The following is a 21,309-nucleotide window of genomic DNA, read 5'->3' as shown; positions in this document are numbered from 1 at the left end:
TCTGGAGAAAAACAGATTAAATGCTACTTTCACCTCTTTATTGTACCTCATATCTTATGATATCACATCAATCAGCCTTTATTACTTTTCAGCAGAGGTGGTTCATGCAAGTCCTGTATGGCTCCAACCTCTGGCTCCCCATTGACATAAGACAATGACAAAAAACTAAAACAACTTTATTTAATTAAAAATTGTATTATATTGATCATATTGATCTAATAATATAATGTAATATGTTGATGGAATGATGGGGACAAACATTAAAGAATTACCAATTGCACAACAGTTAAGCACTATTAATTATTATTTCAAAGATTTAATTTTCTTAAAGATAAAGAATTTGTTTTCCCTAATATCAGAGGTAGTTTAAGGTGAGCATGTGCATGAGGCTCAACCCTATAAATCTCCTCTGGGGATCTGGCCTGTGCACACAAAGATGGCTTTCCTTTGCCAGAGAAACATAAAACTGTTTGCTAAGATTTTGAACACAGCTGCTAGGAGAAAAGCTAATCAGCTCTAATCATTTACTTTACTGATCATAAAAAGACATTTTTGAAGAGACATTCTGACCTCCTGCAGTTGACGAATTGCATCATACCACCAAATGATTCACAACGAAGAATAGCTGTTTTAGATGTTTTTAAAGCAGTATTATGTACAATTGACCTTTTTAGGCTTTATATTATGTTTTAATGTTATTTCCTCATCAAAAACATACCTGGAGTGTTGCTTTGATTCTTTTTTGCATGTTTGAGAACTTCTTGAATCTCCTGTAGCAGCTGTTCGGGCATACCTCTCAAGTCTCTAGTTTTAGACATGAAACTACAGTATTTTACCTGTCTTTCCCACTGACCTCCCATATTATTATTTTCCTGTAAATTTATTATTTATAATAATATTAAATAAGCATTTCTGTGTCTGTCAAAACTAAATTAAGACCCTAGTGTTGTAATAAATGCTACCTACTGTGGCCTCGAAGGCAAAGGCTAGTGACTTAATTCAGTTTTGAGAGACCCAGAAATTCTTATTTAAAATTACTATATTATGATACGGGAGGCCGACCGGATGTTCCTGGACTTTCTCGCAGAGAGTATTTATATCTTTTCCCCCTCCTCTGATGTGTTTCCACTCAACATGTATCACGTTTGCCCATGGGAACAGAAAAGGTTTCCGTCAAAAGTCGTAACAATAGCTACCTTCTTACAGTTTACTGGTGAGGTAAACAGAAAAGGGAAATATTTGTGTGTCTACTTCACAGTTGCAAACAAATAGTATTAAACAGTTATTTAACACTTTTTACACTTTTAACTGATCACTGGATCAACTTGACCTGAACAGTATCTTTGCTCTATATAGTTGAATGGAGGCCTGCAGATACATAAAACAGCCCGTTTTTAATTTAATGGATTAATTATGTTTATTAAGCCAAGCAGAAGAAGTTTCAAATAGAAAGAGTGCTTTTAACTTGTTTTTTAAATTATTTTTTTAAATTAAAATGGGCCAGTTTGCCCGACAATGTAATAGGAGGGTAAAAAAAAAAAATATGCAATGTGCTGAAGATCTTAGAAACATTGTTATAGTTAAAGAACACCTATAATGTCAGCCTAATGGTATTCATGTCCAAAACAACAAATTACAATGTTTACATCTTTATTTTTGTTTTTAGGCAATGGCTTAATGAGTCACTCTAATCAGATATTGTTTTTGCTATGTTTGAAAATAGTATCTCATGATGTGTGTTGTAGTATTTCTGTGTGTAAGCTTTGACAAATCCAACTGCTTCAAAACCACCCTGACTTCATGAGCAGAAGAAAAATATCTGGAATCACTTGAAACAAACACGAAAAATGCCAATAAGTGCAAAGTGGTTGGATATGCAATGTGCACCAAACAACTTAATAGACCTCAACGTCTGACAATTAATTAAGATAATTGCAAAGTTTCTGGTTTCCCTGTCCTGCAGAATATTTTAGAGTCGATAGCCTCGGGCGATTATTCCCTACAATAAATTTACAGAATTGCAAATTGCAGGTATTGAGATATTGTGGAGACGGCCATTAATTTTGTTGGCAAGTCTCTTTTTTTGCTGTAACCAACTGTGCTCACAACAGCCATTTTGTAGCATTGTTATATTGTATTGAAGGGGAAAATAATTAGGATTGATTGGAAGACTTTCTACTCACCATTTAGGAATGAATGGTTCAGATAATTTGTTAAACTGCTAGCATCTGAACAACTGAACTTAAAGAATACTGACTGAAACAGAAGTAACATCAGTTTTCACTTTTTCATGTGTAAAGGTATGTTTTACGTCCGTGCAGAGAAGTTCGAAATTTGTAGCACAAAGCACAAATTTAAACATGAATTGTATTACTGATGCACAAAAAATAATAGGGACATATTGATCAGGATTTTATGTCCTTGATACTTATCTCAATCATGTAAGATTAGGCGGCTCTGAATCTTACTTTAACACTTCTAAGAATCAATTCCACATGCAGTAGCTCTAAAGTTTCACTGTAAATGACACATTAAATTGTATTAGTATGGTCTACATTAGTACTTAACTCATCAGTGTTATGGTAATGTGTAATATTAATCATCAGGAACGTTGGTGCTTTCATGCAGAGCAATTTACTGACATAAGCTAACTCAAGCATGCTTTTTCTGCTTTTATATGGATTGTTGATGACTTGGTGCAGTGGACAAAACTACAGAGTAAGTGCTTTTTAGTTGGATTTGACCATCATAAAATTTTACTACTAGTCTTCCAGCTGTACTCTGAACATATCTCTCCTACACTTACAGCTGTCTGGGGACATGAGTACAGCACAAAAAGCAGATCAAATGACAAAGACATCCCAGGAGCAGCAATAACCAATGCAGCCTTTCTTTCACCATGAAAATCAATGTAAGATTGAAAAATATTTAGATCACTTTTGGACCCCAATTTATTAGTTCAATATAAGTTCATCTTTTTTTGTTGTTTTTTATTTTCACTGCTGACTTATTTGTGCTTAATCATCTCCTTAACTGTCTAGCATTTATGACCTCCAAGACTTGATTCATCTCCTTTGTTTGCAATAAAAATACCCCCCATGAAGTGAGGTCTCGGTTGCTATGGAACTCACAAGGCCTTGTGTTCATGGATAGCTTACCTGAGTCTCACTATGAGTCTCCACTTAAGAAATTCTCAGAACTCGAGCAGTCCATCAGATGTACCTACTTGGATTATCTGTCCCAATCCACAAAGATCTGTTGTAAGTTTTTATCTAGGGTCGGTTACTGCATAACTCATCTACCCGTCTGCCCACTAATGCCCACATCTGAAGACAGCTCACAGTCACAGAAGCTTCTGAACCTCCCTCCATCTGCACCAAGTTATCCCATTCAGCTTTGAATCCTTAGCTCCTCACTCATACAGTGGAAATATTTACAAATGGGTAAGACAAGTTTTAAATACATACCCTGGGAATAGTGTCCCCTCAAGTGGCAAGTTCCACATTTTATTGTTGAGCAATAATTTTTTTAAATTCTTTTTAATGATTTATGGTAATAGTTGCAAAACTATCTTTGCATGTTGCCCATATGCAAATCTTTCAAACTGTGCATATGGGAATAATCTGTGATTTTTAATTTTAGACTGCAAGGGTTACATTTTATTGAGAGATTTAGTTTAGCCAGATAATTTAATGGGGGAAATATAAAGTAAAATAGAATTTTTTTTAGATTTACAGTACAGACCAAAAGTTTAGACACACTTTCTAATTGAATTCAATGAGAAGGTGTGTCCAAACTTTTGGTCTGTACTGTACATCATAATACAATGTTATTCTCTCATCAAAAACATAGCTGGGGATGCTGTGGCGGCTCAGGGGCAAAGCACAATCCACGTATGGATGTTTTAAGTCCTTGTGGTGGTAGTTGCACGTTCGATTCCTGGCTTGGTGACATTTGCTGCATGTCTTCCTGTCAGACTACCTTCAAATAAAGGTTAGTAGATCCAACAAAACCTCTTAAAAAACAAACAAAAAAACATAATTCTTTATTCTTTCTTGCATGTTTGAGAAATCCTTCAATCTCCTCTGGTGACCATTCTGGGTGAAGAAAATGAGTGGTGAAACTGCTTTTTCAAGGAAGCTCGTTCCTGGAACTGTAGTCCCCAAGCCTAGCTTCCACGTTACAGAGCAATCCTCCCCACGCAACACCCCAACTCAGCTCCTTCAGACTAGTGGCAGCAGGAATTTGCAAAGACTTGGTGGATGTAGTATAATAGTAAAAATAAAAGTATATGTATATATATTAACTGTGAGCTAAAAACTAAGTTAAAACAGAAAAACAGCACAAACATTTATTAGAAAGAATCAGTCATCTGGGAAATGTCGAATAACAGTCATGGATATAAATATTATGCAAATATATGAACCTCCAGGGCTTTCACCCCAACATTGCCATGAAACACTTCAATGAATTACGTACCACAGCAGTCAAAACAGTTACAGTGCCATTAATATCACTTTTTGTCCTATTCTTCTATTCTTTATTACTTCAAATGTTATTATTTTAACTATGGCAAATAGTGCAAATAAAATAGCCATCGCACTTTGAGGACTTTTTGAAAATGAAACATGAAGTATAGTGCTCTGCGTCTTTGCAAGTTTCTGTCATCCCCTCTTTCTGCATGGTGCATGGACTACACAGCTCCAAACATGCTTTTTCTCTCTGCCCAACATTGTTTATGTTTCAGTCAAGCACTTTTCTCCTCCCACAGATGTTCTGGAACTGTCCAGAGTGTTAATCACACCATCCTCCTCAGTGTGAAGGAGCTGGCGACACTTCAGCATAAAACTCCTTGAGAAGTTTTACATGTTTTTCTCATTCAGGGGCTAATGAGTTCATTACCATGTGAGAGGAGAAGGGGTTTCATAGAAAGCTGTTCGGACTTTGTAAACAAGCAAGACCTGGGTGATTCAAGTTCAACCTGAGAGTTTTAAAATTATCTTTAGGCAATTAATTCTCTTGTGTCTTAGTTGTCCACATGTTTTCTGATCCCTTAATGCTTTCCATGTCACCTCTAAAGTTGGAATTTGTAAATCCCCAGTGCAACACTATGCTAAGAATGAATTCTTATGCAGAATGTCAAGAACACCTGTGATGCCTATGTTGAATAAACCTTATTTTCTCTCAACATCTCTTTGGTGATTTTATTTAACTGGAATCAGATTTAGTTCTTGATTATTGTATACTTATGTAACCACTACTTAATTTAATTAACAATAAATTCAGTAGGAAAGTTACTTTTGTTCTAGGGTCATACAGGAGGATGATAAGCATTCACGTTTTAACAACTCAGGTTTATTTTCTTTCTCCACAAAAGAATAATTACCTTAATAAAATTAAGGTATAAAACTTAAATTGTCCACCCTTAAAAATAACTCAAATATTTCAAAAAATTAGGGTAGGTTTTTCTACACTGTAGCTTTAAAGCTCATTTCAACAAAGATATTACATATTTCAATTAGTCCTTCAATATAACGTTCAGTCAGTCAGTTCAGTCAATGTGCACATAAATTGTCCAGTTTGAAAATGTTCATGAACAAGTAGTTTGTGGAATAACCAAAAAAATAAAGGATTGGGGGCCCCCCTTTTCTCTTGTTCAATTCTCTTATCTGGTTTCCAAGCAAAATATCCAGCTCCAGTAGCATCAGTCCCTCTGCGTTGTCCCAGGCTTCAGTCCGAGTCACAAAGATGGCGGCGGGACCCTCGTGCTTCTGGAACTCCACTGGCTCGTTCAGATTTCAGTTGTCCAAACAAAAAAAAACCAACCTGCATGCAGAACGTTAACCGATCATGCAGGTATACGGAAATCAGAGAAATCTGTAAAAACGCTCAGTAATAAAAAAACTTACTAAACAAACATCACTTCATCATAAACAGTCGCATTTCACAGAGCTATGCTACTTACAGAGCGACACCTAATACTCCGGTTGGTTTTTTTTTCAGTTCTTTCAGTTCGGAAAAAAAACTGAGCAACGTTAGCTCCAGCTAAGTAGCCATTTAGTGTAAGTAAGCAGCTGAAAATAAAACAACAGACTCACCGGAGAAATCTAAGAACAGACTATACATCATCCAGTTCAAGATAAACAGACTTCTTTCATATCACAACCGCTCTTTTGCATAGTAGCTTCTCTATTCCTGCTGAAACGTGCTTAGTCTGCCATTTCTTTTCTCTTCCTCGCTCTTACTCTTCTTCTCGTACTGACACAGGGGAAATGTGGGTCTAATGCCCCCTACAGGACATTCTAAGAACTACAAAATAACACATTAAACATGCAGACAGAGTTTAATGAGCATAGTTTAAAGAGCATAGTTTATGGGGGTTACATCCTCCCCCCCTAACCTCTCATGCGTCCCTGCATGTTCATTTACACAGTCTCCACAGGGTTAGTTTGAAGCTGTGAAATAGCAGGTATGAAATCAGAACTTAAAGCTGTCGTGAAAGCTTTATCTAACCCATCAAAAAGTGATTGCATAACAACAACCAGAGGGTTACCCAGTGATGGGTAAGTCAGTCTTTTAGGTTGATTCCGCTGTCTCAATGATCGTCTCAACTCCACGTTTTCTGCTTTATCATTCTCCTCCTGGTGACTGCTGTCATTTAGCATTTGAATTCTGGCCAAATCCTCCGACCTTTGCTCCCCCTGAGATATTGTAAGCGCCGGTGCCTCGGCCACAATTTCAGGTTTGGATGTAGATTTGATGTCACTTTCAACAGAACTTTGTGGTTGGAAAGGAGGTGCTTCTGGATCAAGTGTATGATCTCCACCCAACTCTTCACTACTGATTTCTGGTGTGTATCCGGATGGGGATCTTGTGATACTAGCCGTCGTATCCTCTTGACTTGTGAGAGTAGTTGTATTAGTACAACCCAAATCCTCTCCAGAAGTGTTCTGCACGTCATATTTGGTTGTTTCATCCTCAGTTCTTGTAGATTTGTCATCCACAAATACAACTGGAGGATAGTAGTAGTCCTCATCTGTTCCATCATCATTTTCTGACAGGGGATCGTCTTCACCCTGAAGTCCAAAATCATTTGTATCCACAACAGGCTGAGAACCTGTAGAACAGTGTGGCACCTTCTTGTCCTTGGTTGGCCTTGGCTCACTCTCAGTTTGTGGTAAAAATCCACAAGGCAACAACAGATCACGATGCAACACTCTGTGTGAACCATCTGCTTCCAAAGGAGACACAACATACACAGGTAGATCTTTCACTTGTTTCACCACTTGGTAAATGGTCTGGCTCCATCTGTTGGAAAGCTTATGTTTCCCACGTAGCCCAACATTTTTCACCAAGACACGATCTCCAGTCTCCAACTTTGACTCTCTCACTCTTTTGTCAAAGAGCTTCTTGTTATGAAGAGCAGCTTTAGTGCTATGATCCACAGCAATCTTGTAACTCTCTGTCAGGCTTTCCTTGAGGTTTTTCACATATTGTGTGTGTGACCCTCTTTTTCCAGTTTCACAGGTTAATCCAAATGCAATGTCGATAGGCAGATTAGGTTGCCTCCCAAACATCAGTTGGTAGGGAGAGTAGCCGGTAGTGTCATGCTTGGTACAGTTATAAGCATGTACAAGTGGCTGTACAAACTCTTTCCACCTCATCTTGTCTTCTTCCTGTAGTGTACCTAACATGGCCAGTAATGTTCTGTTAAACCTCTCCACAGGGTTTCCGCGTGGATGGTATGGCGTTGTACGCGTTTTCTTGATTCCAAGCATTGTGCAGAGTTCTTTGATTAGGTTGGATTCAAAATCACGGCCCTGATCACTATGCAGCCGCTCAGGGAATCCATAATGGATGAAGAAATTGTTCCACAGAGCCTTGGCTACTGTTTTTGCCTTTTGGTCAGGTGTCGGGACTGCTACAGAATACTTGGTGAAATGATCAGTTATAACTAGGATATTTTTGGTTCCTTTGCTATCGGGTTCCAATGATAAATAATCCATACAAACCAACTCAAGTGGCCTGCTTGTCTGGATATTCACCAGAGGGGCACTCCGTTCAGCTTTTGCCTTTTGTCGTATGCATCTTTCGCATGTCTGCAACTTGTTTGTAATGTGGTCTAACATGTGTGGCCAGAAGAACCGGGCACGCACCAAGTCTGTGGTGCGGTCAACCCCCATGTGTCCAACAGCATCATGTAGAGCCTCCAGAGCAACCTCCCTGAAGCTGTTGGGTAGAACCAGTTGAAAAGATGGTTCTCCATTGGTTACACGTTTTCTATAGAGGACCTCTTCTCTCAGTGTTAGTTGATCCCAGAGGCGCAACATCAGTTGTACCTCTCTGTTTTCCTGCTGTCGTTGTCTGTACGATAAGCGCCTCCCACCTTTTAAAATGGAAATGACTCTGCTTATTGCCGGATCTCTCTGTTGTTCAAGAGCCCAGTCTTTCTGAGACATGCAGGGTAATGTGCATGAACCTGGTAAAAGGTCAACATGTGTGTACTCAGGAGGGATAACATGCACATCAACAGCAATACATTCAACCAGACATGGTTTCAATGCAGGTTCAGAGTGTAAAGGGCCTGTTTGTTCAGCCAGATGTTTCTGACAGATGGCATTTACAACCTCTGCTGAAACCTCTGCGTCACCAGTCTCTTTGGCAATGTGAGCTATGAATCGCTCTATGGTTTGGTCTTCTTCATGTGTTGAATCATCCAGTCCACTCTCAAAATGCGGCCGTCTAGAGAGACCATCAGCATCTTGATTTTTCTTTCCTGCTCTGTACTGCATCTGAAAGTCAAATGTAGAGAGGGCAGCTAACCACCGATGTCCAGCTGCGTCTAGTTTAGCAGTTGTCAATACGTAAGTTAAAGGGTTGTTATCTGTTACTACTGTAAACTTGGCTCCATAAAGATAATCAAAAAACTTATCAGTCACTGCCCACTTAAGAGCAAGGAACTCAAGCTTATGAGTTGGATAACGCTTCTCACACTTTGAAAGACCTCTACTGGCAAAGGCAATAACCCTCAGCTGACCATCTTGCTCTTGATAAAGAGCTCCCCCCAACCCGAGCAAACTTGCATCAGTATGCAGAATATAAGGCTTTGTTGCATCTGCAAATCCTAAAACTGGTGCAGTGGTGAGTTTCTGGATCAGAGTATTAAAAGCCTCATCACATTCTGATGTCCATTTTTCAGCAAATGGTCTTCTCAGGTCAACTGCTGAGGTATGTCTGAAGTGCTGTTTAGCAGCCTTTCTGGGTGGAAAATACCCTATGGTAAGGTCATTTAGGGGTCTTGCAATTTTGGCAAAGTCTCGGATAAATCTCCTATAGTACCCTGCAAACCCTAAAAAGGACTTTAGTTCTTTAATGTTTTTAGGTGTTGGCCAGGTTGTTAACGCTGCAGTTTTCTCAGGATCTGTCTCGACACCTCTTTCAGAAACTACATGTCCTAGGTACTTCACTGATGTTCTGAAAAACTGACACTTGTCAGGGGAAAGTTTAAGTCCATATTCTCTAAGCTTCCCTAGGACACGCATAAGGCGTTCTTCATGCTCCTCTAATGTGCTAGAAAAAACAATCAGATCATCCAGAAATACTAAAACTTCTTTAAGGTTGAGGCTGCCCATGCACTTCTCCATTACACGCTGAAAAGTGCTGGGAGCGTTGGTTACACCCTGTGGCATCCGATTAAACTCCCAGAAGCCCATAGGAGTTACAAACGCCGTTTTATACTTGTCCTCCTCCTCAACCTCAACCTGATAGTATCCTGACTTTAAATCCATGACTGAGAACCACTTTGACCCTGTCAATGCCGAAAAAGCCTCCTCAATATTGGGTAAAGCATAGGCGTCTTTGATTGTCTGATTGTTTAACTTACGATAGTCGACACAGAGCCGGATCGCACCATTTTTCTTTTTTACAACCACGATAGGGGATGCAAATGGGCTTTCGGACTCACGGATTATGTTGGCATCACACAGTTCTTTTAAGTGTAACCTGACAGCCTCATAATCTGATGGGTGTATTGGCCTCGGTCTTTGTTTAAAAGGACTAGGATCAGAGAGGCGTATCCTATGTCTTACCGCAGTGGTGTGGCCATAGTCTAAATCATGAGTAGCAAATACATCTGACATCAAACTTAACTTCTTCGTTACCCTTTCTTTCCATTCTTCAGAAAGAGGTGTATCTGTGAAGTCAAGTCTGAGCTGGCTGGCTGTAACAGGTGTGTTAATGTTTTGACATAAGACAGTCTTTTGAGTAAGGTCAGACTGAGAGCTTGACTCGTTTTTTTTCACTGCTGACTTAGGAGCTGAAACTGTCTGAGGCTTATAAAGTTCAGCAACAGTTAACGAAGCAGGTACTGTGATGTCATGTGCTCTTTCATTCTTCACCAAAATAGGGATTTTGAAAGATGTTGTCGATGGGGCTGTCATAACATAGTTGCAGAACACTAAGCCACCAGGTAAGATGGAGTCTGCTTGTTCAACCAATAGGGAAGTGCCTGGGAAAACTTTAATGTTTCTGGCATAACCCATCAAAACAGCCTTTTCTCCTGCAGGCACTTTCTGACTCGTCTTCCTTAGTAACTTTATCTTTCCTACTCTACCACTCACTCGATCTTCTTTGTACATGCCATACAGTTTCCTGATCAGTGGCAGATTTTTACAGTGGACCTGCTGGTTGTGAACACTGGTCTTTTTAGAGGTTGTATAAATGTCATAGAGAACATCTAACACATTTGTTCCAACCAGCACTGGAACTTCTCTGTTCGACCTACAATCTGGCACAATTAAGGCTAAAGTTTGCACTTCTTCAGGTCTCCCCACAATCTCTTCTGGAAAGAAAAGATTTACCTCAATGTACCCCAGATAAGGAACTCTCTGACCACCTGCACCCTGAATATCTAAAAGGTCTCCTAGTGGCTGGATTGGTCGTGAATGCAAGTAGAGCTTATGAAATGTTTCTGAAACAGTTGTCACTTGAGAGCCCGAGTCAAGGAGGCAAATACTTTGAACTCCATCAATAAACATCTTGGCAGTGTTTTTCGATCCTACCAAAGCATCCAAAAGTGCTTCATCTGATGTAGATGTAGGGAACTGACTCATATTGTTGATGGTTGTCAATTTTTGATCATGTTTTACGTCTTGCGTTGATTGTGGAGCCTCCTCTAGTCGGGTATCAGTACGCCCCTCTACTGAAACCCGGTCCAGTTTAAAGCCGTTCCGTATCTTGCTTCCCACTGTCGACGTTTTTCCTTTAGTTCCTTGTACTTTTTATCAACCAATTCTTTGTTTGGAGGATTCTCACATTGTCTTGCAATATGGCCGGTTTCTCCACATTTAAAGCAAAACCAAGCTTTTGGAGCAGGTTGGCATGCTGGCTGTTGCACATGCATTTCCGCTGCTGCCACAGGGGGCAGGTCGACAACTTCAGTTGTTTTCTGTTGTCTTCTCTCCCTCCTCTGAGATCTTTTTTCTGTAAGTTGCATCTGCAGCTCAGCCACTTGTTTTCTTAAGCTTTCTGTCTCTGTGATGTACTTCTGTACAATGTCATGGTCGTGTTTTAGTGGAGGTTCTGGGACAGTCTGAAAATGTAAAGAAGGTTTTACTTTTGAGCTTCCAAAGTGACGCTGCATTCGGTCAATCTTTACTGATCTCCGTTCTTCTTCTGTTCTTAACTGGAGAAGAAGTTCAGAGAAATCTGGAGGGGACTCACTTTTGAATCTCTGCTGAAGAGTTAGAAGCAGAGTCTGATCCCAGCACCCACGAATGAACTGCTTGTACAGTTGTTTGTTTGCATTAACTTCACTCACACCACCTCGCTTGATCGCAGTACTAAGTACTGCCTGCAGTCTTTGCAGATATTCAGAAGCTCTCTCCCCTGCATCCTGGTGAATGCTCAAAAACTTGGCAAATATCTCTTCACCATCATCCACAAGTCCATATGCTGACTGAAGGAGACGGACATATTCTTGTGGATATGAATGAGAGCCAAGCTGTTTCACAATATCCAATGCAGGGGATAGTAAACTTTCCAGAATCATCCTTCTTTGTATGTCAACAGGGAATCCATCTTGAAACATCAGTTCAACATGTAGGAACCAAGTCTCGAAATCTACTTCTCCAGGAGGCTTAGGCACTCGTCCAGAAAAGGAACGGAGTCTCTTTGGAGTCAAACTCGATGAAGAAGCTTCATTTTTGATGACATGCTCAACGATTAAGCGCTGAACATCTTGGGGGTTCAATATATCAGCACTCAGTGAAGCTGTGTTAGTTGGCAAAGCTCGTCTTTTACTTTTCACACTTTTTTCAGATTGTTTGGAATGTGATGGATTAATGGCATGAGTTGCTTGAGTTTGTCTTTGATGTCCTTTTGATGTGAGGGCAGTGTCAGTGTTGTCTGATTCAGTCTCTTCACTATCAGAACTAGTCGACTCACCAACATCTTGTTCTGAGGCTGTTTCCTCAGCATTCATTTCTGATGGAGACTGAGAAAACACAGGTGAAAGTAAAACTTTCTCTATATCATCAACGCACCACTTTGCAGTTGGATATTTGGCTGTAGCTATTTCACATGGGAAATTTGGCTTAAGATGCTCAACTGCTTCTTCAGCATCCAACTCAATGATGGCTTAACCTTAACCTGACTATCTTCACCACTGTGCCATAAGTTTTAAGAACTTCAGTAATGTTTGCATCAGTAGCATCTTCATTTAGGCCAAGAGCTAAAACTGATCTCTTTGCATTCACTCCATACTTTTGCTCAATGTCATAAACAGTTTTCTTATTGACTTCCATTCTTTCTGATATCAGTTTTCTTAAAAGTTACTGTTATGTTAAACTGAGCTGAGATTACTTATAATCCTCCTGGCTGGCTCGCCACAAAATGTTATCATGTAACCACTACTTAATTTAATTAACAATAAATTCAGTAGGAAAGTTACTTTTGTTCTAGGGTCATACAGGAGGATGATAAGCATTCACGTTTTAACAACTCAGGTTTATTTTCTTTCTCCACAAAAGAATAATTACCTTAATAAAATTAAGGTATAAAACTTAAATTGTCCACCCTTAAAAATAACTCAAATATTTCAAAAAATTAGGGTAGGTTTTTCTACACTGTAGCTTTAAAGCTCATTTCAACAAAGATATTACATATTTCAATTAGTCCTTCAATATAACGTTCAGTCAGTCAGTTCAGTCAATGTGGACATAAATTGTCCAGTTTGAAAATGTTCATGAACAAGTAGTTTGTGGAATAACCAAAAAAAATAAAGGATTGGGGGGCCCCCCTTTTCTCTTGTTCAATTCTCTTATCTGGTTTCCAAGCAAAATATCCAGCTCCAGTAGCATCAGTCCCTCTGCGTTGTCCCAGGCTTCAGTCCGAGTCACAAATATGGCGGCGGGACCCTCGTGCTTCTGGAACTCCACTGGCTCGTTCAGATTTCAGTTGTCCAAACAAAAAAAAACCAACCTGCATGCAGAACGTTAACCGATCATGCAGGTATACGGAAATCAGAGAAATCTGTAAAAACGCTCAGTAATAAAAAAACTTACTAAACAAACATCACTTCATCATAAACAGTCGCATTTCACAGAGCTATGCTACTTACAGAGCGACACCTAATACTCCGGTTGGTTTTTTTTTCAGTTCTTTCAGTTCGGAAAAAAAACTGAGCAACGTTAGCTCCAGCTAAGTAGCCATTTAGTGTAAGTAAGCAGCTGAAAATAAAACAACAGACTCACCGGAGAAATCTAAGAACAGACTATACATCATCCAGTTCAAGATAAACAGACTTCTTTCATATCACAACCGCTCTTTTGCATAGTAGCTTCTCTATTCCTGCTGAAACGTGCTTAGTCTGCCATTTCTTTTCTCTTCCTCGCTCTTACTCTTCTTCTCGTACTGACACAGGGGAAATGTGGGTCTAATGCCCCCTACAGGACATTCTAAGAACTACAAAATAACACATTAAACATGCAGACAGAGTTTAATGAGCATAGTTTAAAGAGCATAGTTTATGGGGGTTACACTTACATAGTAAAGGAAGCTACAGTTCTATTAACCTGGCATCCCTGGGAGTGGCACTTTATAAATCCTTCCTGAATATGACAAAGGGTTTAGGACATAATTTATTTTATATCCGGAAGAAAACCCTCCTAAATCCTAGGTGTAGTGTTTAAAACTCAATATTTACTGTGAGAGATTTCTTGAAAGCTCCAATAGAATGTTTGAGTGTTTTCAACACAAAATCACCGGATCATCCATCCATCCATCCATTTTCTGTTCACCCTTGTCCCTTAGTGGGGTTGGGAGGGCTGCTGGTACCTGTCTCCAGCTACGTTCCGGGCGAGAGGCGGGGTTCACCCTGGACAGTTTGGCAATCACTGGATCACTTTTTATATAATTGCAGTCAGCTATGTAATCTCCAAATACAACCAGAAGCTCCAGGTCTGGTGCTCAGCATGGTTCTGTGAGGAATGTCTGGGAACAAGTCTTATTTGCATTTAAGGGAACATTCAGAAAAGCAATCATGGCATCTGGAAATATGTAAAAGCTCCATAAAAATAAGTTTGAGCAGTCATTTTGTAACATTTAAAAATAAATTTTGTCTTTAAAAACATAAACTGTGATCAACCATAATTGCACAGGAGCAGATTTTTATTAATTTTATTGCATGGGGTAACTATATAGCAATTACATGGTGAGCTCCCATGAAATTAAATGTTTAGTAAACAATAGCTATTTACAATTTATCAATTTTTCATACTTTACTTACGGAGATACAAAGTAAATCTTCAACATGGAACTACCAACAAGTACCATTTGAGTCAGGTATGTTGTTGGAGCTTTACACTTTTAGCTGTTAAAAAAATTCAGAATAACAATGGTAGAAATAAAGTTTTGACAGATAAATCTGCATTTCTTAATAGTGTTGATCAGATTAGTTTCATAAAACTAGGTCTTGTCTTTTTGTCCCTTATACATTTTAAGGTTCAACAAAAACCTTGAGATTCTTGGCAAATCTTAATGTGATCTTTCCAAAATGGGATCAGTTTATAAGAATGTGGAAATCCCACAAAATGAAAAATAAAGAAGCATATCAAGAGAAAATCCCTCTTATGCTTCTAAGCTTATTTAGGTTTTGGCAGAAAACCCTGGGCTCCCACTGCAGAAACACACTTTAAATATTGTCTCACCAGGAGGCACTTAAACCTTAGATCATCTCTTCAGTAATAGCAGTCATGATGGTCATACAAAGAAAGACTGAGTAGGTGATGTTCACTGACTTACTGGATTATAATTTCTTGAAACAGTGTGGTTATAGTTTTAAGCTAATGGGCTTTTTGTAATGTTACAACCATATACTTCAATATAGCTTGTTGTGATTTTATGATAGATTAACACAAAAAAGTTGTGAAGTGGACTGAAAATGGTTAAATTGTATATATTTAAATTTATATTTATACAATTTATATTCAGTCATCTTTGCATTTTATGTTGTACTAAATCTGATGAAAACATGGCCACCTCCTCCAGTCCTCTTCACAAATCACATACACAGCTGGCAACATGGTGGAAACAAACATTGGTTGTTAAATGGCCCAATTTGTCTTAGTTGACCATTAGCAATATGTCAAAACGTAACTAAGATTGGTTGGCACTGACGTTATGCATCACTACTCATTTTAGGTCACAAGTTCTCAGCAGGGCTTTAAAAATCAGACTTTTATCTGCCATTGTTTTTTTCTACATTGACATCGATTATGTTTTTATTTTATGTCAGACCAAAGTAACCAGAAAAAAATTAAAAAGTAATTTTCTAATTATTTTATTTGCTAAGGGAAAAAAAAACTATCCAAGCCACTCTGGTCTGTAAACATACAAGACCCATTATTAAATGATAAGCTTCCTGCAATTAATCACTTTCTTTGGTTCAATTTTATTATTCGAACACAGTTCTTTACTACAAGACCACTAGAATCAAGAAATTCCTATAAAACAACATGTCTAATAACATAAAGAAGGATGAAAGATGTCAATAAGCAACTTATCAACCCTGATCTTAGGACATTCAAGAACAGGTGACAAAATACAAACACTGACAATGCATTTGCAAAGCCATTCCTAAGGCATTGGGACTCAACAATCATAGAAACCAATATCCTCAAATGACGAAAACAGAGCAGAATCCTCCCCAAAGTGACTAGCTAGCCAAATTTACTCCAAAGTGTAAAAATTAATTAGATTAACTACAAGCCCTGAGAACTGTTAACACAATGTCTGCTGATATTGTTTACGTATTAGTATACTATTATCATCATATTGTCATTTTTACAAACACAGAAAAAGAAAGCATAACTTCATCTACATGCCCAGTTTTTACTGAACAGAACTTTATTAAATGTAATTTCACAAGCAGATAAACTGTAATGTTACCTAGTTCTTATGACCTTATTTATGTATTGAAATTAAACATTTAATAGGCAGGGGCAACTTGTCTGCTCTAGCACCTCCCAGTGACTGTCTGTGCATGTTCCTGCTGCCAATTATCACAAACACCTGATAGCAGTTGCTGGCACAATCAGTCATCAGGGTTAAGAGCAATTACATTTTCTCAAAAGCCCCAGTTAATTTAAACAGCAGTTTTCCCTAACAAATTAAATCATAAGTTAATGCTAATTGATATAAATGTTTCATATTAACATTTGTTTGATGGTGAAACATTAAGGTTTTAAGAAATCTATAAGCAGCAAGCACTTTTTCACAGAGCGTTCAAACTTGAAGTGTGCATCCCAAGTAATTTCTCACTTTGAAAAATGAACATGAACCCAGAGAACCAGAGGAATGAGCTTCTGTAAATTATTCTTGTTAATGCTTCAGCGCTGTCCTTGTTCTTCTAAGAGGCTCTATTTTTATGGTTGTGTGCAGGGCTTTAAATTCAGGACAGCTGTACTCTCTCAAAATGAAAGTTGTTTGAGTCAAGAACTCATTTGACTTGTCTTAGTTTAAAGGACCTTGCTGCAGTTTCATATTCACTAATATTATGAATGGCATTCTACAACATACACATGTATGAATACGATCTATTCTTTTAAACAAAATGCTGCTATTTTTGAACAGAAGTGAAGCAATTCTGAGGGGCAGAGAAAAACATTATGATTACTCTAACCATATGGGGTTTGTATTTAGACCTATCCAAACTTTGTGCGGAAGCAAAACAAAATAAATTATGTTGTCAGACAGGATTCAAACTGGACGAAAGCCATAGTTTCCAAGACAAAACTAAATGAAAACCAAAAGGTTTTCAGAAAAACAAATTAACAAATTAAAATAGCTGCATCTTAGTCGCCCTCACCACATGATATATACAGTACAGACCAAACGTTTGGACACACTTTCTAATTGAATTCAATGAGAAGGTGTGTCCAAACTTTTGGTTTGTACTATATATATATATATATATATATATATATATATATATATATATATATATATATATATATATAAATGAAATAACCTCTCAGTTACTCCATGCTAACACAGGCATAAAAGCATTTGTAGGGTTTCAGTCAACTTATTCTCTTCAAAACTGATCTGTTAAATTCACACACCCGGAAAAATAATTGAAAAGGCTGAGCATCATTCAGACACAATTTCATATTTTAGTGTGTACTTTCCTAGATGCAACACTAATTTAAGTAATTAGTTTACCATCAGATGCCCTGTAGTAGTAATGATAATAATAGTAGTTGCAATGCATAGTGCCTTTCAGGACACCAAAAGACACTTTACAAGACAAAAACAAGCATACACTAAAAAAGTTAACAGATGTAGAATGAAAAACATAACAAACAAGAGATTACAATTAAAAGATCAGCTTGAACAAGTGCATTTTTGGTTGTGCTTTGAAAGAAAGAAGAACATCAATATTGCAGATATTTGGGCAGAGGGATCCAGAGTTGGGGAGCAGAGTGAAAAACGACTCTGCTCCTCATGGTGCAGCGGTGGACGGACAGAGCAGTGAGATGAATAGAAGAGAAGGAATGAAGAGAGCTTAAATTGGACAGATAGGGAGGGGAAATGTTATGGATGGCTTTAAAAGTGTCCAACAGCATTTTAAACTGGATTTTGCACATGACCAGAAGCTGCAGTGAAGTTTTATTGTGACCTCAAAATCACAATAAAAATTTTGTGATTTGAAAAAAGGAGGCGGTTTTAATAATGGAAAGGGCAACTGAACTCTGGAACAAGTTATGGAGTTGACACATCATGGTTGTGATGAGACATTTGGGAATAAAACAGAAGAAAAAAAAGAAAGAATAAAAATAATCTAAACAGAGCTGCTTCGCCCTCTTAGAAAAGGAAGAGAAAGGAAGAGGTCATGGGGTCCTCAGAAGTTCTGATGCCCCCCAATAATGCCAGATTACCACCTGTTTTGTCACCTCTTCTCAAGAATCACATTTGTTGATAATGTTGGGAAAGGAAATGGACAACAGTTTTTTGAAAATTTGTTTTGCTTGTAACAATTACTTATGAACCACAAAAACTAAGGAAACTGCAACTCAGTCTAATTTGTTTACCTAATTTTGACTGTGACCCCGAATCTCAGTTCAATATTTGACACTTCCTGTCTATTTCTCTGGTTTTCTGTGCCCATTGATCATTAGAGCAAACACACTGAGGTCCTTTTTGGACCATGATCTATAAATTTAGCATTGCTAGGCAGTAGTTTTAGGTTTCTGGTAATTTGAGCATAATTAAGTTATAAAGCTATTATAATAGAATGCCAGATTTTAGAGCTGCTGGGTCAATCTTCAAATGTTACCAGTTTCAAAACCAGTACAAAACAGTTTATGAACCATAAAAAAAATATTTGACAACCACATGCTGCCTATTTGTGCTTTAAAAAGATGACAACATGTGCACTTTGCTCATTATTAAGCTACAGGAAAGAACCCTTTGTGATTTCTTTATGGTATAGAACTTTTTTCAGGAGATCTAAATCTTGAGAAAAGATTAAGAGTTCATATGTTTCTGTGTTTAATCAAAGTGAAATAAAGTTTCTTTCTCAAAATTGCAATCGCAGAATTAAACTGGTCTGACGTCAGTGCCGTGGATATTACCTGCCTTCTTCAGATACTTGACAATTTGTTAGGATTGGAAAGGCCATTGAGAACTTGGTCCAAAATAAACACATTTTTGTGAGTTAAGTCCTTCTCTTCCTTCAGCCAAAAACAGATGTCCAGTTGGCTTGATGAATTGCAAACATCTGAAACAACTCTCTTAGAGTTTGTTCAATAAATACACATTTCAACACTTTCACAGCAGAAACACCTAAGTGCAGGCTTTAACGCTATTCATGTACTTGTCATGAACTATTTGCCCCAGAGTAATTATAGTGAAGCTTGATTGACAAACCATGCATATTAGGATTAATGGGAGTTGTATTTTATTTTTATTTGCTTAGAAGAATTCATTCATTCACCTGCTTAAGAAATTCTTTAAAATTTCAAATTACATCATATAAGACTGATTAATAGCATCTACCAGCTAAATTTGAACACCATATTCAAATCCAAAATGGAAAGCTGAACTATCTTCTTGATTAGACTCTTCAATTAACATAAATGGCATTTGTACCTTGCCAAACTACAGCATTAAAAACATAGTTATGAATTGTACCCCTTTAGTTTAAATGCCATGAATATTTCTGTTTCACAACCAGAAATATTTCTAAATGGTGAAATGTCATATTTTTTGTAAGCAGTGAAAAAATGTGGGGGAAAAAAACCTTAACAGTAGATGCGGGAGGGATGGCGCTACAAAAAGATCTGGTCGCTACATGCTTTCTTCTATCCACTCATTGAATTAGTTTAAGCGTTAGGAGCAGTATGACTAACAATTTTAGCAGTTTTTCAACTGGTCATTAAAAATCTTCCCCAAACTTGATAAAAATTGTTAACAGAAACTGGATTAGACAACAAAGTCTATTAGTTACTTTGTGATTAGGTGACAATGAAAGATGCCCTTTTATTGACACATTTCTGTGTTGCACTGCTGCCAGTAAAAAGTTACTTAGCTTCACTTCACTCCTTCTTGAAGTTATCGAACACATGTTTTATTTATTTACCAATGCTCATAACTGAAAAAGGCAAAATTTAGAATTCACAACTTTTCTGTTTGGAGAAAACAATATCAAAAAAGAATAATTAAGTATGTAAGGTTTTTTATTATTATTATTATTAAAAAAATATATTAATATATATTACCAGTGTAGTGATTTTAAGAAAAACAAAATACCTAAATCACAAATATGATTATTGGTAGAAAAAAAATGTCTTCAATCTATTTGAAGAAATTATTAATGGGAGCTGCATGTTGGCTATCTAAATGTGTCAGTCATTAAATCATTACGTATGCTCCAAAAGCAATGACTATAAATCCTCCATGAACTCCTGCTGTTCAGAAACTTTTTCTCATAACCAATACAGACATATGAAGCCAAAACTGAGTTTTAACAAACACGCCACATGAGTCATGACAACTCCTAACTGACCTTGGAAAAATGACTCTGATTGGATTTGTATGTGATTTTGTAAGAGAAGGGAAAGAAAATAAAAGAGGGGAAAAAGATCTGACAATATTCATGTGTCCCAGGAGTCTAGAAGTCAGTTAGAGTTCCTACAAATTGTTCACAGCCCAACAATTGAGTGCAAGTGTTTCACCAGGAGACAGGCCCCGTGGATGATCAAAAAACTGATATCTAGAAAAAGAAATTAAGCATGGCAAGTAACCTTTGTTGAAGAACTGAAAAAAAAAACATAATTTCTAACAGAACACATGGAAAGGATGGACATTTTGTTAAACAAATTCTTTGTCTTAAATGAAGGTTTGGAAAACATTGGATGATAGATAACATCATTGTGATCCCGATTTTACTTACACAACTTTAGAGGAACAGTAGAGAAAACAAACAGCCTGACTACATTTAGTCAGTTTTTTACCTCTGTTACAAACATAACCTTTTTAGACAAAATTCTTCTGACATGTGGAAAGGCCACCTTACCCAGTGCTTCTGTATTTAACTGTGTCTCTTTGCTGAACATAGCTATTGTTACCTTTAACTGTGTACTCTTGTTATTTTAATTCCCGAGTGAAAGTAACCCTGGCTCAAAGCCACGCCACTTGACTATGTCTCTTTCCCAGGCAAAGTCATTACTGCCACTAACCATGTGCCCTCTTTGTTTAATTTTTCCCATAGAATGTACTTCCACATTTGTGTTTCTGCTTTCTATTATA

The 21,309-nt window shown here is 37.7% G+C and overlaps 1 long non-coding RNA gene across 1 annotated transcript; it reads right to left on the bottom strand.

Moving 5' to 3' along the window:
• Positions 1 to 12,984: 12,984 nt before the first annotated feature.
• On the bottom strand, positions 12,985 to 14,005 carry LOC122831690. Its single transcript, XR_006370736.1, has 2 exons — positions 13,752 to 14,005; positions 12,985 to 13,479 (listed from the first exon to the last, which is right to left on the bottom strand). It is a non-coding gene; the product is annotated as an uncharacterized LOC122831690 (long non-coding RNA).
• Between the last annotated feature and the right edge of the window lie 7,304 nt (positions 14,006 to 21,309).

This window comes from Gambusia affinis, linkage group LG05 (genome assembly GCF_019740435.1).
Source record: "Gambusia affinis linkage group LG05, SWU_Gaff_1.0, whole genome shotgun sequence".
In the NCBI taxonomy this organism is placed as follows: Eukaryota; Metazoa; Chordata; class Actinopteri; order Cyprinodontiformes; family Poeciliidae; genus Gambusia; species Gambusia affinis.
Note: the sequence above shows the minus strand (reverse complement) of the source record. Positions and strands in the feature narration are given on the sequence as shown.